At 43.4% G+C, this 11772-nt stretch overlaps 1 pseudogene; it reads left to right on the top strand.

Moving 5' to 3' along the window:
• The first annotated feature begins 4770 nt into the window (after positions 1-4770).
• Positions 4771-4889, top strand: LOC124620459 (annotated as a pseudogene).
• Positions 4890-11772: the final 6883 nt, after the last annotated feature.

Here is an 11772-nt window from a genome sequence, read left to right as displayed (position 1 = left end):
ATTCTCCTGGCGCGCTCTGTCACAAGCATGGATTGCTAGATCTGGTTAATTTTGTAACGTGTGAGTTGTTCGATAGCAAAAGCAATTACTCTTTCTTCGTCACACCATCTTAGCTGTTCCATGCGCTCAGCCCTTAACCAGTGTCGCAAACTCAAATGTGCCAGGAGAATTTCGCCATAATGCGACAATAGTGTCCAGTGACTTACTTGGTTAACACATCGGCTGGGCTGGCGTCTGGCTGTGGCAGAAATACAACTTCAGACATTCACAACTAGAGCGTCGAACCTTTCCGCGGCGCAGAATAAAATTTGTACCCCCTTTTCGAGGTTTTATGAGTTTGGGTCATTTCAGAGTGATGAACAATCTGGGCAGTCGAGGGGTGTTTTTACACAGGCATTGGAACAACAAGCTCTACACGCTATTGAAACTAACCCCGGAACCCATTCTATGACAGTGTACTGTAAGCATGGAATATTCCACACGGCAGCGTTGCCTATACAGCTTGTTGGGATTAATAACGCCTGTCTACTTATACGTGCCTTTATTAATAAAAAATGGTTCAAATGGCTCTGAGCACTATGGGACTTAACTCCTGTGGTCATCAGTCCCCTAGAACTTAGAACTACTTAAACCTAGCTAACCTAAGAACATCACACACATCCATGCCCGAGGCAGGATTCGAGCCTGCGACCGTAGCAGTCCCGCGGTTCCGGACTGCGCGCCTAGAACCACTAGACCATCGCGGCCGGCTTTTATTAATACCACAAGAAACGTTCCTGAAGGAGAATGTATCAGCTCATTTCCGTTTCACTGTTCTTCAACACGTTAACAATATCTTTCCCGCAAAAGTTGAATAGAACGAGGAATCGCTTGCCCCTAGTCATCTATATCGCCAGACTTTGGCTCCCTTAAGTTTTATTTGTTGGCGAAACTGAAAACTGTGATGTATGATGAAGCACCTACTAACGTTCATAAACTCCAAAAGCGTATTTATCAATTGTGTGACGCTGTTAGGCTCTATGTATTCGAAACACAAGATGTAATTCTTCATTAGACATGAGAACTCCTTCAGTGCACCTATGGCGACCACATTGAACATCTTTATTAACATGCATGAGACTAAAGACACGTAACGTGAAATGTAATGTACCAGCATTAAATGTGTTATTGCAGTCTCATTACCCACTTTCGGATACATGTTAGCGTGACCTTTCTGTTACCTTATGTGTCACGAACCATCTCCTGAACTTCGTTCCCTTGCTTAAGATGCAACTTGTGTTTGCTAGCGATGTGAATCGGAATCAAGTTTTCTAGAGATAACTGAAAAATGATTCTGCATCGAACCAGAGTTGAATGAATGGTACACATTGCTAACAGAGAATGGACAACTGTCCAAAGTGTTCAGTAACATAATCAGTAATTGTAATCAACTGGTACGTGGAGACGTCATTAATTAGCACTAATCTAAAGGCACCAGATATTTTTCAACTGTAGAAAACAGGCGAGTTTGCAGTGCGTAAGAAACAACAGAGCTGAGTCCACTCGCAGCCATCTGTGGTACAGATGATGGTAGGTCTAATATATTAGTGTTCTGTGGGAAGGGAATTCTATTCTTAACGCAAATCTCCTCATCGCAAAAAGTATCTGGATATCCCACGGTAAAAGTGCGTTATGGGATTCGAATGGCTCTGAGCACGATGGAACTTAACATCTATGGTTATCAGTCCCCTAGAACTTAGAACTACTTAAACCTAACTAACCTAAGGACAGCACACAACACCCGGCCATCACGAGGCAGAGAAAATCCCTGACCCCGCCGGGAATCGAACCCGGGAACCCGGGCGTGGGAAGCGAGAACGCTACCGCACGACCACTAGATGCGGGCGTTATGGGATTCGGGATGATAGTTCAACATAGCCTTCTGTGGCAGAACTATTTTGCTATTTAAGTAGTCCTGTGCTATTGACATAGTCATCAGATGCGATAAGACCGTTATACATTTTCGTTCGTAACAGGATATTAACACGTGTTGACAATGTTGTCTCCATAAACGAGCGTGGTTACAGTTCCAGGAATAACTGCACAGAACTTAAGCAAATACACCACCAAGCCGCCACATGTAATGGATTTATTGTAAGTGACTCGGTATCTATGATTGGAGGTTTAGGGCAAATGCAAATACAAATTAAAACAAGCTAAACCGAGTTTCATTTGTGCAACCGGCACACCAGCTGCTAACGATCCCTCAACGAGTGAGCAGTCCATATGAGACTGCCGAGGTCAGGTACTTCGTTGTAAAATAATAACTGCCCTCATAGCCATTCACGGCTCCTTGTTTCTTATAGAAAATTTTGTTCACCAGGGTATGTCACAGACGTTAGGTGTCCGTTCCTGAATTTTCTAAATGTTGAAACTATGATCAAAAATTCTTAACAGTGTCTTAGCAAGAGAAGGTGTATGATTTGAGGCGGTTATCTTTCCCTCCTGACATCTATCAGAGAAGGGTCCTGTACCGATATTTGCTCGGTAAACGCTGTCTTGACACCCTGTGATGTCATACTGTCTTTTAGCTATTTTCTCTCGTTGTGTGAACTCCCTTTCACATTCTGAGAAATGTAGTTGTCCACAGGATTAAACCAGACAGCTCTTTTATTTTTAACGCAGTGCATTTCAACCAGCAACTTCTGCTTGCCTATGGGCGGTATAGAAACACGGATTCCCGTTGAAATTTATGATCACTTCAAGAAAACTATTGCACAAATTACTGCGCACATAGACCAAAATTTCAGCCCAACGTCCTTATCACAACACCCGGACGTAACGCATTATTCAAGACGCTGTTTAAACATCAAGCCCTGGAAAGAGAAAACAGTGATACGCTCACTCACGCAATCGCCTCAGCGCACACAGTCCATATTCGTGCAAACGTGTACAATAAAATTTCAGTGTAAACAGTAGCCATAACACCGCAACGCATCGTTCGTCAATAGGGCAATCAGACTGCAGTTATTAACTTCACACAGTTTAAATCGAGCTGATTAGGCGCAGTGTACCTAAAACACATTCAGAATTTACATACACGATCTCAATATGAAATATACAAGTGAGCAGTGTAAATAATTATTCTGCGACGGTAGAGTTTGGTAGGCTATATGTAATTGCTAATTCATTCATCTCGGAGATTACGAAATAGTCGATTGGCCAACATTGTATTCTAACTATATAATTTGAACAACACTGAGGTTTCGTCAAAATAGATACTACACAAATGGCGCAGACTTTTACAAATCTAAAAGGCCCTACTAGCAATAGCGAAAGTGTAGCGTTACCGAGTTGTTGAACTGATGTTCGATTTCAAGCATTCCACCACCTTGAATGTCCACAGCCCTATAACTTATATTCCACAGAGGTAGAAGACTAGCGAGGAAAGCTGAAGGGCACTATGTACCTATAACCAAACTAGTAACTTGATTGTTATACAGGGTGGGTTTTTTTCATCTTGAGATGACGAAATATCTCAAAAACTATGCATCGGATTAATAAGCGGAAAAAATACGTGTTCAATATTTTTTATAATGTTATCCGGCGATGACAATGTCGATCCTCCCCCCCTCCCACACCTACCACCCCGCAACCCCCCCCCCCCCCCCCCCAACACACACACACACACATACACCAGGCATTCTATGGGAAAAATACGTGACTTTTGTAACACTTTGGCCTTGTGCGATGAATGCCACTGTAGAGTGGCGAGAAGATGTGAGAACTGTACACTTATGATCTTTAAGATAACTGATATATTCTAAGGTAAAGGGAAGTTCTAGATCAATCATGGACAATGTGGTAGATAATAGAAAATGAGCAGCTCTAGTCAGTTTACAGATGCAATGGAGGATACTAAAGAAAAATGGCAAGGGAAAAAGAACTTTTAGGGGAGAGCAGCACATGAAGTATAGAGCAAACAAACAACCTGGAAACGAAAAAGAAGTTTTGGAATATGGTACGACGAAACAGAAAAGGCCCTCCGAGATAAGCAAATAGCGTGTAAACGTACCTACTGCTGGAAGAGGATCAAGCTAGACAATGTTAGATACTTTCTAGAAATTCTGTAAAATCTTTAACAAGAACAAGAAACATACGGGTGGAACATGGCGTATGTGGGAGACAAGACTTCGCTTGTAAATTATTGAAATATTCGAATAAACCTAAAAGAGACAGTACATGAATATATGTGATAGCAGATGGCGAATACATTGAGCATTGCGAAGTGTTTGGTTTAATCCCAAAGCGACAATTCTATTAATCCTGAAGATCTGGCCAGAGAATTAATAAAAAAAATATTGACTTGCTTACTTTAGAGAGAAGGAGGTAGTAATAAAACGAAAGACTAAAAGGTCACTGTGAACGAAGGGCATAAATATAGAATTCGTCGAGAACGGAGAAATTTTACTCAGGGAGATTTTCTCCCCTCAGGGACTGGATGTTGTGCTGTCCTTATCATCATTTCATCCCCATTGTCGACGCGCAAGTCGCCCATTGTGGCGTCGCACTCAATAAAACTTTCTCTTGGTGGCCGAACTTCCCGCCTTGGAACTTCGGGCTTCTGAAGCCATACGCTCATTTCATTTCATTTGCCTGATGAATTATAAGGAGGATCTCCGACACGTGATTAATGGCCACTGTCTCTTCTACATTTAAGATAGGGGAAAGAAATAAACCCACAAGTTACAGAGGTCCAAGCATATTAAATTCAACCTGTAAGCTATATGGGGCAACGGCCTTACCGCAGTGGATACATCGGTTCTCGTCAGATCACCGAAGTTAAGCGCTGTTGGGCGTGGGCGGCACTTGGATAGGAGACCATCCGGGTCCGCCGTGCGCTGTTGCCATTTTTTGGGGTGCACTCAGCCTCGTCATGCTAATTGAGGAGCTATTCGACCGAACAGTAGCGGCTCCGGTCAAAGAAAACCATCATAACGAACAGGAGAGCGTTGTGCTGACCACGCGCCCCTCCAATTCGCATCCTCATCTGAAGATGACACGGCGGTCGGATGGTACCATTGGGCCACTTGTGGCTTTATAAGCTATATGCTAGTATATTAAATAACCGATTACAGCCATTAGTAAAGTAACTCTTGCAAGAAGAGCAGAATAGTTTTCGAAAAACTAGTGAATGTATTGACAATGTATTTACAATGTAACAGTTAACTGAGAAAAAAAGGGAATACAATTTCCCCACCCATGTGGTATTTGTGTATCTAGAGAAGGCCCTCGATAAGGTAGACATATACGAATTGAGAGATATATTGAGTAAATGGTGCTACCCTCAACACATAGTAAAGTTTATAAACAGTTTATATAATGGCATCTGCTTAAAACTCAATTTACCCAATTACATGGAGTGAAAAATAGCTGTTAATCACGAAGTATAACAATGCTTTTTAGCATTTATAAGGACGATACCCTACGTAGATGTAAGGATTAGGCGCTACCTGAAATTATTTTAGGAAGAACCACTTCAAATCCGATAGCATTTGCTGATTATTTAGCGATTGTCGAAAACACGGACGATAATCGTCAAAGAGCTATCTATCTACTACACAACATTTTTAAAGAAGACAATTTTAAAATATCTTCCTCAATATCAATAACCATGGCATTCAGTTTCAAACACCTAATTAGAGCAAAGATTATTTTTGACGAAAAAATTTTGCAGCAGATTCAACATTTTAGATATTTAGGCTGTAATATGTCGTATGAATACAGTACAGATGTACACTACTGGCCATTAAAATTGCTCCATCATGAAGATGACGTGTTACAGACGCGAAATTTAACCTACAGGAAGAAGATGCTGTGATATGCAAATGATTAGCTTTTCAGAGCATTCACACAAGGTTGGCGCCGGTGGCGACACCTACAACTTGCTGACATGAGGAAAGTTTCCAATCGATGTCTCGTACACAAACAGCAGTTGATCGATGTTGCCTGGTGAAACGTTGTTGTGATGCCTCGTGTAGGGAGGAGAAATCCGTACCATCACGTTTCCGACTCTGATAAAGGTCGGATTGTAGCCTATCGCGATTGCGGTTTATCGTATCGTGACATTGCTGCTCGAGTTGGTCGAGATCCAATGACTGTTAGCAAAATATGGAATCGGTGGGTTCAGGAGGGTAATACGGAACTTCGTGCTGGATCCCAATGGCCTCGTATCACTAGCAGTCGAGATGACAGGCATCTTATCCGCATGGCTGTAACGGATCGTGCAGTCACGTCTCGATCCCTGAGTCAACAGATGGGGACTTTTGCAAGACAACAACCATCTGCACGAACGGTGCGACGACGTTTGCAGCAGCGGGGACTATCAGCTCGGATACGGTTACCCTTGACGCTGCATCACAGACAGGTGCGCCTGCGATAGTGTACTCAACGACGAACCTGGGTGCACGAATGGCAAATCGTAATTTTTTCGTATGAATCCAGGTTCTTTTTACAGCATTACGATGGTCTTACCAGTGTTTGGCGACATCGCGGTGAACGCACGTTGGAACCGTTTATTCGTCATCGCCATACTGGCGTATCACCCGGCGTGATTGTATGGAGTGCCATTGGTTACACGTCTCGGTCACCTCTTGTTCGCATTGACGGTACTTTGAACAGTGGACGTCATTTTTCAGATGTGTTACGACCCGTGGCTCTACCCTTCTTTCGATCCCTGCAAAGCCATACATTTCCACAGGGTAATGCACGACTGCATGTTGCAAGTCCTGTACGGGCGTTTCTTGATACAGTAAATGTTCGACTGCTGCCCTGGCCAGCACATTCTCCAATTGAAAATGTTTTGTCAATGGTGGCCGAGCAACTGACTCGTCACAATACGCCAGTCACTAGTCTTGATGAACTGTAGTATCGTGTTGAAGCTGCATGGGCAGCTGCACCTGTACACGCCATCCAAGCTCTGTTTGACTCAATGCCCAGGAGCATCAAGGCCTTTATTACGCCAGAAGTGGTTGTTCTGGGTACTGATTCCTCAGGATCTCTGCATCCAAATTGCGAGAAAATGTAATCACATGTCAGTTCTAGTACAATATATTTGCTAAATGAATACCCATGTATTATCTGCATTTCATCTTGGTTTAGCAATTTTAATGGCCAGTAGAGTAAATAATAAATTAGGAAGGTTTCAGGTGTCGCGGGGGATTAGCCGAGCGGTCTGGGGCGCTGCAGTCATGGCCTGTGCGGATGATCCCTCGGTCATGGGTGTGTGTGTTTGTCCTTAGGATAATTTAGGTTTAGTAGTGTGTAAACTTAGGGACTGGTGACCTTAGTAGTTAAGTCCCATAAGAATTCACACACATTTGAACATTTTTTGAAGGTTCCAGGTAATTTGCAGAACTGTTCAGAGAACACTGAAAACAGCGCAGACTGAAATACAGCTGAAGTTATACAAGATTATGACAGCGCTGGTGATTTTATAAGGCAGTGAAACGTGGGCATTAAGACACAGGTATGAAATTCCTTAGGGTACAAGTAGGACATACACGCCTTGATAAAATAAGAACCCAGGATATTCGAAATGAGTTAAAAATGTTTGAAATAAGGGATAAAATAAACGAATACACACTGAAGCCCCAAAGAAACTGGTACAGGCGTGAGTGTTTAGAGGTATGTAAACAGGCAAAATACAGTGCTGTGGTCGGCAACGCCTATATTAGACAAAAAGTTGCAAGTAGTCTGTTTAGGTTTTTATGTTGGTAACGCCACGTAGCGCTCTGTATGAAAATCACTGACTGCTTTGTGCAGTCTGTGTCTGGTTGGCATTGTTGGAATATTTGCTATTATAGTGTTGGGCAGTTGGATGTGAACAGCGCGTAGCGTTGCGCTGTTGGAGGTGAGCCGCCAGCAGTGGTGGATGTGGGGACAGAGATGGTAGAATTTTGAGAGCGGACGATCTGGTCGTGTGTCCATCAGAAAGAGTAAATTTCTAATACTGTACTAAATGAAGTGATATATGTATGATGACTTTTGAATATTATTAAGGTAAATACATTGTTTGTTATCTATCAAAATCTTTCATTTGCTTACTGTGCCCTTCAGTAGTTAGTGCCTTCAGTAGTTAGAAACTTTTATTTAGCTGGCAGTATTGGCGCTCGCTGTATTGCAGTAGTTCGAGTAACGAAGATTTTTGTGAGGTAAGTGATTCATGAAAGGTATAGGTTATTGTTAGTCAGGGCCATTCTTTTTTAGGGATTATTGAAAGTCAGATTGCGTTGCACTAAAAATATTCTGTGTCAGATTAGTGTTGATCAGAATAAGTAAAGAGAGGAATGTCTGAGTATGTTCAGTTCTGCTCAGCTGTTTGAAAATCAAATTACGTAAGAGGTTTATCAGCACAGTAATTCATTAATTTTTCCAACGGGTTGCTTCAAAGTGTCTGGCGAAGTTGCTAGATCGGTTACTGCTGCTACAATGGCAGGATGTCAAGATTTGAGTCAGTTTGAACGTAGTGTTACAGTCGGCTCACGAGCGTCGGGACGCATCACCGAGGTAACGATGTAGTGGGGATTTTCCCGTACGACCATTTCACGATCGTACTGTGAATATTAGGAATCCGGTAAAACATCAAATCTCCGAGATCGCTGCGACCGGAAGAAAGTTATGCAAGAACGGGACCAACGACAACTGAAGAGCTGAAGAGATTCTTCATCGTGACAGATGTGCCACCCTTCGGCAAATTTCTGCAGATTTAAAAGCTGGGCCGTCAACAAATGTCAGCGTACGAAACATTCAACGAAACTTCATTGATTTGTGCTTTCGGAGCCGAAGGCACATCCTTGTACCCCTGATGACTGCACGACACAGAGGTTTACGTATCGCCTGTGACCGTCAATACCGATGTTGGACTCTAGATTATTGGACTCTTGATGACTGGAAACATGATGCCTGGTCGGAAGAGTCTCGTTTCAAATTATATCGAGCGGATGGACGTGTACGGATATAGAGAAAGCCTCATGAATTCATGGACCCTGCATGACCTGTTCAAGCTTGTGGAGGCTCTCTAATGGTGCGAGTCGTGTGCGGTTGAAGTTATATGGGACCCGTGATTTGTCTAGGGAGATACTGACAGGTGACACGTACGTAAGCATCTCTCTGATCAAGTGCATCCATTCACGTCCATTGTGCATTCCGACGGACTTGGGAAATTCCAGAAGGACAATACGACGCCACACACGTAGAGATTTGATACAGAGTGGCTCCAGGAACACTATTCTGAATTTAAATACTTCTGCTGGCCACCAGACTCCCCAGACGTGAACATTACTGTACATATCTGGGATAACTTGCAACTCACTGCTCAGGAGAGATCTTCACCCTCTTCTACTCTTACGGATTTATCAACAGCCCTGCAGGATTCATGGAGTCATTTCCCTCCAGCACTACTTCAGACATCAGTCAAGTCCATATCTCGTCGTGTTGCGGCACTTCTGGTTGCTCTCGGAGGCCCTACACGATATTAGACTGGTGTAGCAGATTCTCTGGCTCTTCATTGTAGAAGAAAGTGGAAAGAGCGTTTAGAAAGTGTAGACAATACAAGGAGTCCGAATGTGATTCTGTCGTACAGGCCTGTTACTCGAAGTGACCCAAGAACGCCGAGGCAAAGATGGCTTGAGGCCGTGACTGGCCGAAGGGGCTAATCCCTGGAAGGACGATAATGATGATGATAACAAACAAGCAGCTCGTCAGCGAGGAGTGAGAGGATATACTTCAAACAAATATTTTTCACAATTTCTTTCCTCGAGTGTAGTTCTCTTTTGAGTCGACCTCCAGGAACCACGGTTTGATTAATCGACACAAAATGGGTTATTGGAACGTGGAAGATCCACATAGGTGACGCCAAGTTGAACGTCAACGTCTGTGTAACGCGAATATTTTGTGTGGATTAATTTGTGACAAACTCGTTGTTCTGGTATTTCTGGATGGCATCTTAAATGGTAACAAATGTCGAACACTCTTGAAGGCATCTTCCATTATTGTTTGCTGACGCTGCCTTGGACTCAGGACAGCCGGTGTATTTGCAACACAACACTTCTTTAGCACGTTATTCTGCAGCAGCACGGGAAGTAGAGCAGCACGGGATGTAGTAGATCGCGTATATAGTCGTCGGTGTATCGGAAGAGGTCACCCAGTGTCTTGGCCTACAGGATCACCAGTTCTTATTGCGCCTGATTGAGTGGAGTTTATAATAATGTGCTAACAACGTGCGGTGTTCATGATCCAAATTATAGCCGATACATGTCAGCAGATCATACCGGAAACACGTCTCAGTTGTATTGAACCATTCTGTGTTGGGTAAATAAGTGCCATATTTTTGAACACTTACTGTGAAATAACTCTTATAAAGAAGCACCCCTTTGGTGGGAGGTGAGAGGACGCACCTCAAACAACCGTTTTTCAAAATTTATGAACATATCTGATTTTCTTTTCTACGTCCAATCCATTTTTCTCGAAATAATATCGTTTTGGAACTCAGTTGTGCTGTTTTTCGATTACAGCGTCCTCTGTGGCGCAGTGACTGAAGTATAATACACTAAAGATATGAATTTCTTCCCGTAGAATCCGAATCTGCAATAAAAATGAGATGGTCCTATTTAAGATTTCCTTGTCAACATTGGTATCGACGGGTACCATTTCTAAAAAAAACCGAACACGTGTATTTATATTTCAGTTTTTAATCCGAAGCGAAGTTTTTCAGATATTTCGCTGTCTGAAGAGAAAAAATCCCCTCACTCTTCAAACACTTTTCTGCACTGAAGGTCGAGATGGATAAAGTACCATAACATATTAACAACTCAGAGGAAATGAATGAAATTGCGGGAGCACTTTTCCAGAGGTTTTCAGAGTCCTTAATAAAAATCTTGGCTTCACGTAGTGCGAAATCATCGTGATTATAGCGCCAGGTGGCGTCTGGACCGCAACACGAGACAGCTGAAGAAAAACAAAAGGCATTTAGCCGTCAGATACGGTGCAGTGAGGTTCTGTTGGTTGGTTGATTGATTCGCGGCAAGGCCCCAAACAGCGAGGTCATCAGTCCCGTCGGATGAGGTAAGGATGGGGAAGGAAGTCAACCGTGCCATTTCAAAGGAATTATCCCGGTATTTGTGCGCAGCTCGTGGTCTAGTGGCTAGCGTTGCTGCCTCTGGATCACGGGGCCCCGGTTTCGATTCCCGGCCGGGTTAGGGATTTTCTCTGCCCGAGGACTGGGTGTACGGGCACTGATGATCACGCAGTTGAGCGCCCCCCAAACCCATCATCGTCATCATCATCATCCTGGTATTTGCCTGAAGCCATTTACGGAAATCGCAGAAAAACTGTATCAGGATGTCTGGACGTAGGTTTGAACCATCGTCCTCCCGAGTGCGAATGCAGTATGCTAACCACTGCGCCGCCTCGCTCTGAAAGTTGTTGTCCTTCACTACAACACCAACCAGGGAAGAATCATGAGGAAACTGGAATATGGACGAACTTTGGAGAGTGTGAACCAAGAGCTTCGTACTTCTCTCAGCGTTGTTTCATGAGCATGGGTAGCGTTCTGAACGATAGGTTCTGTTCCCAAAAGAAGAAGAAGAAGAGGAGGTCGAGCCCAGTCAACTGCAGCAGCAGGTGGCCGCTACATCGTGCAACAGTGGGTGAAATTGTAAACACATTTAGTGGGACTTCAAGACAGTCACATGCTCCACAATGGCACGGCGACTTTATGGGGGTGTTCAGTTT

Source organism: Schistocerca americana, chromosome 6 (genome assembly GCF_021461395.2).
Source record: "Schistocerca americana isolate TAMUIC-IGC-003095 chromosome 6, iqSchAmer2.1, whole genome shotgun sequence".
Classification (NCBI taxonomy): domain Eukaryota; kingdom Metazoa; phylum Arthropoda; class Insecta; order Orthoptera; family Acrididae; genus Schistocerca; species Schistocerca americana.
This window is presented reverse-complemented; position numbering and strand designations above follow the sequence as displayed.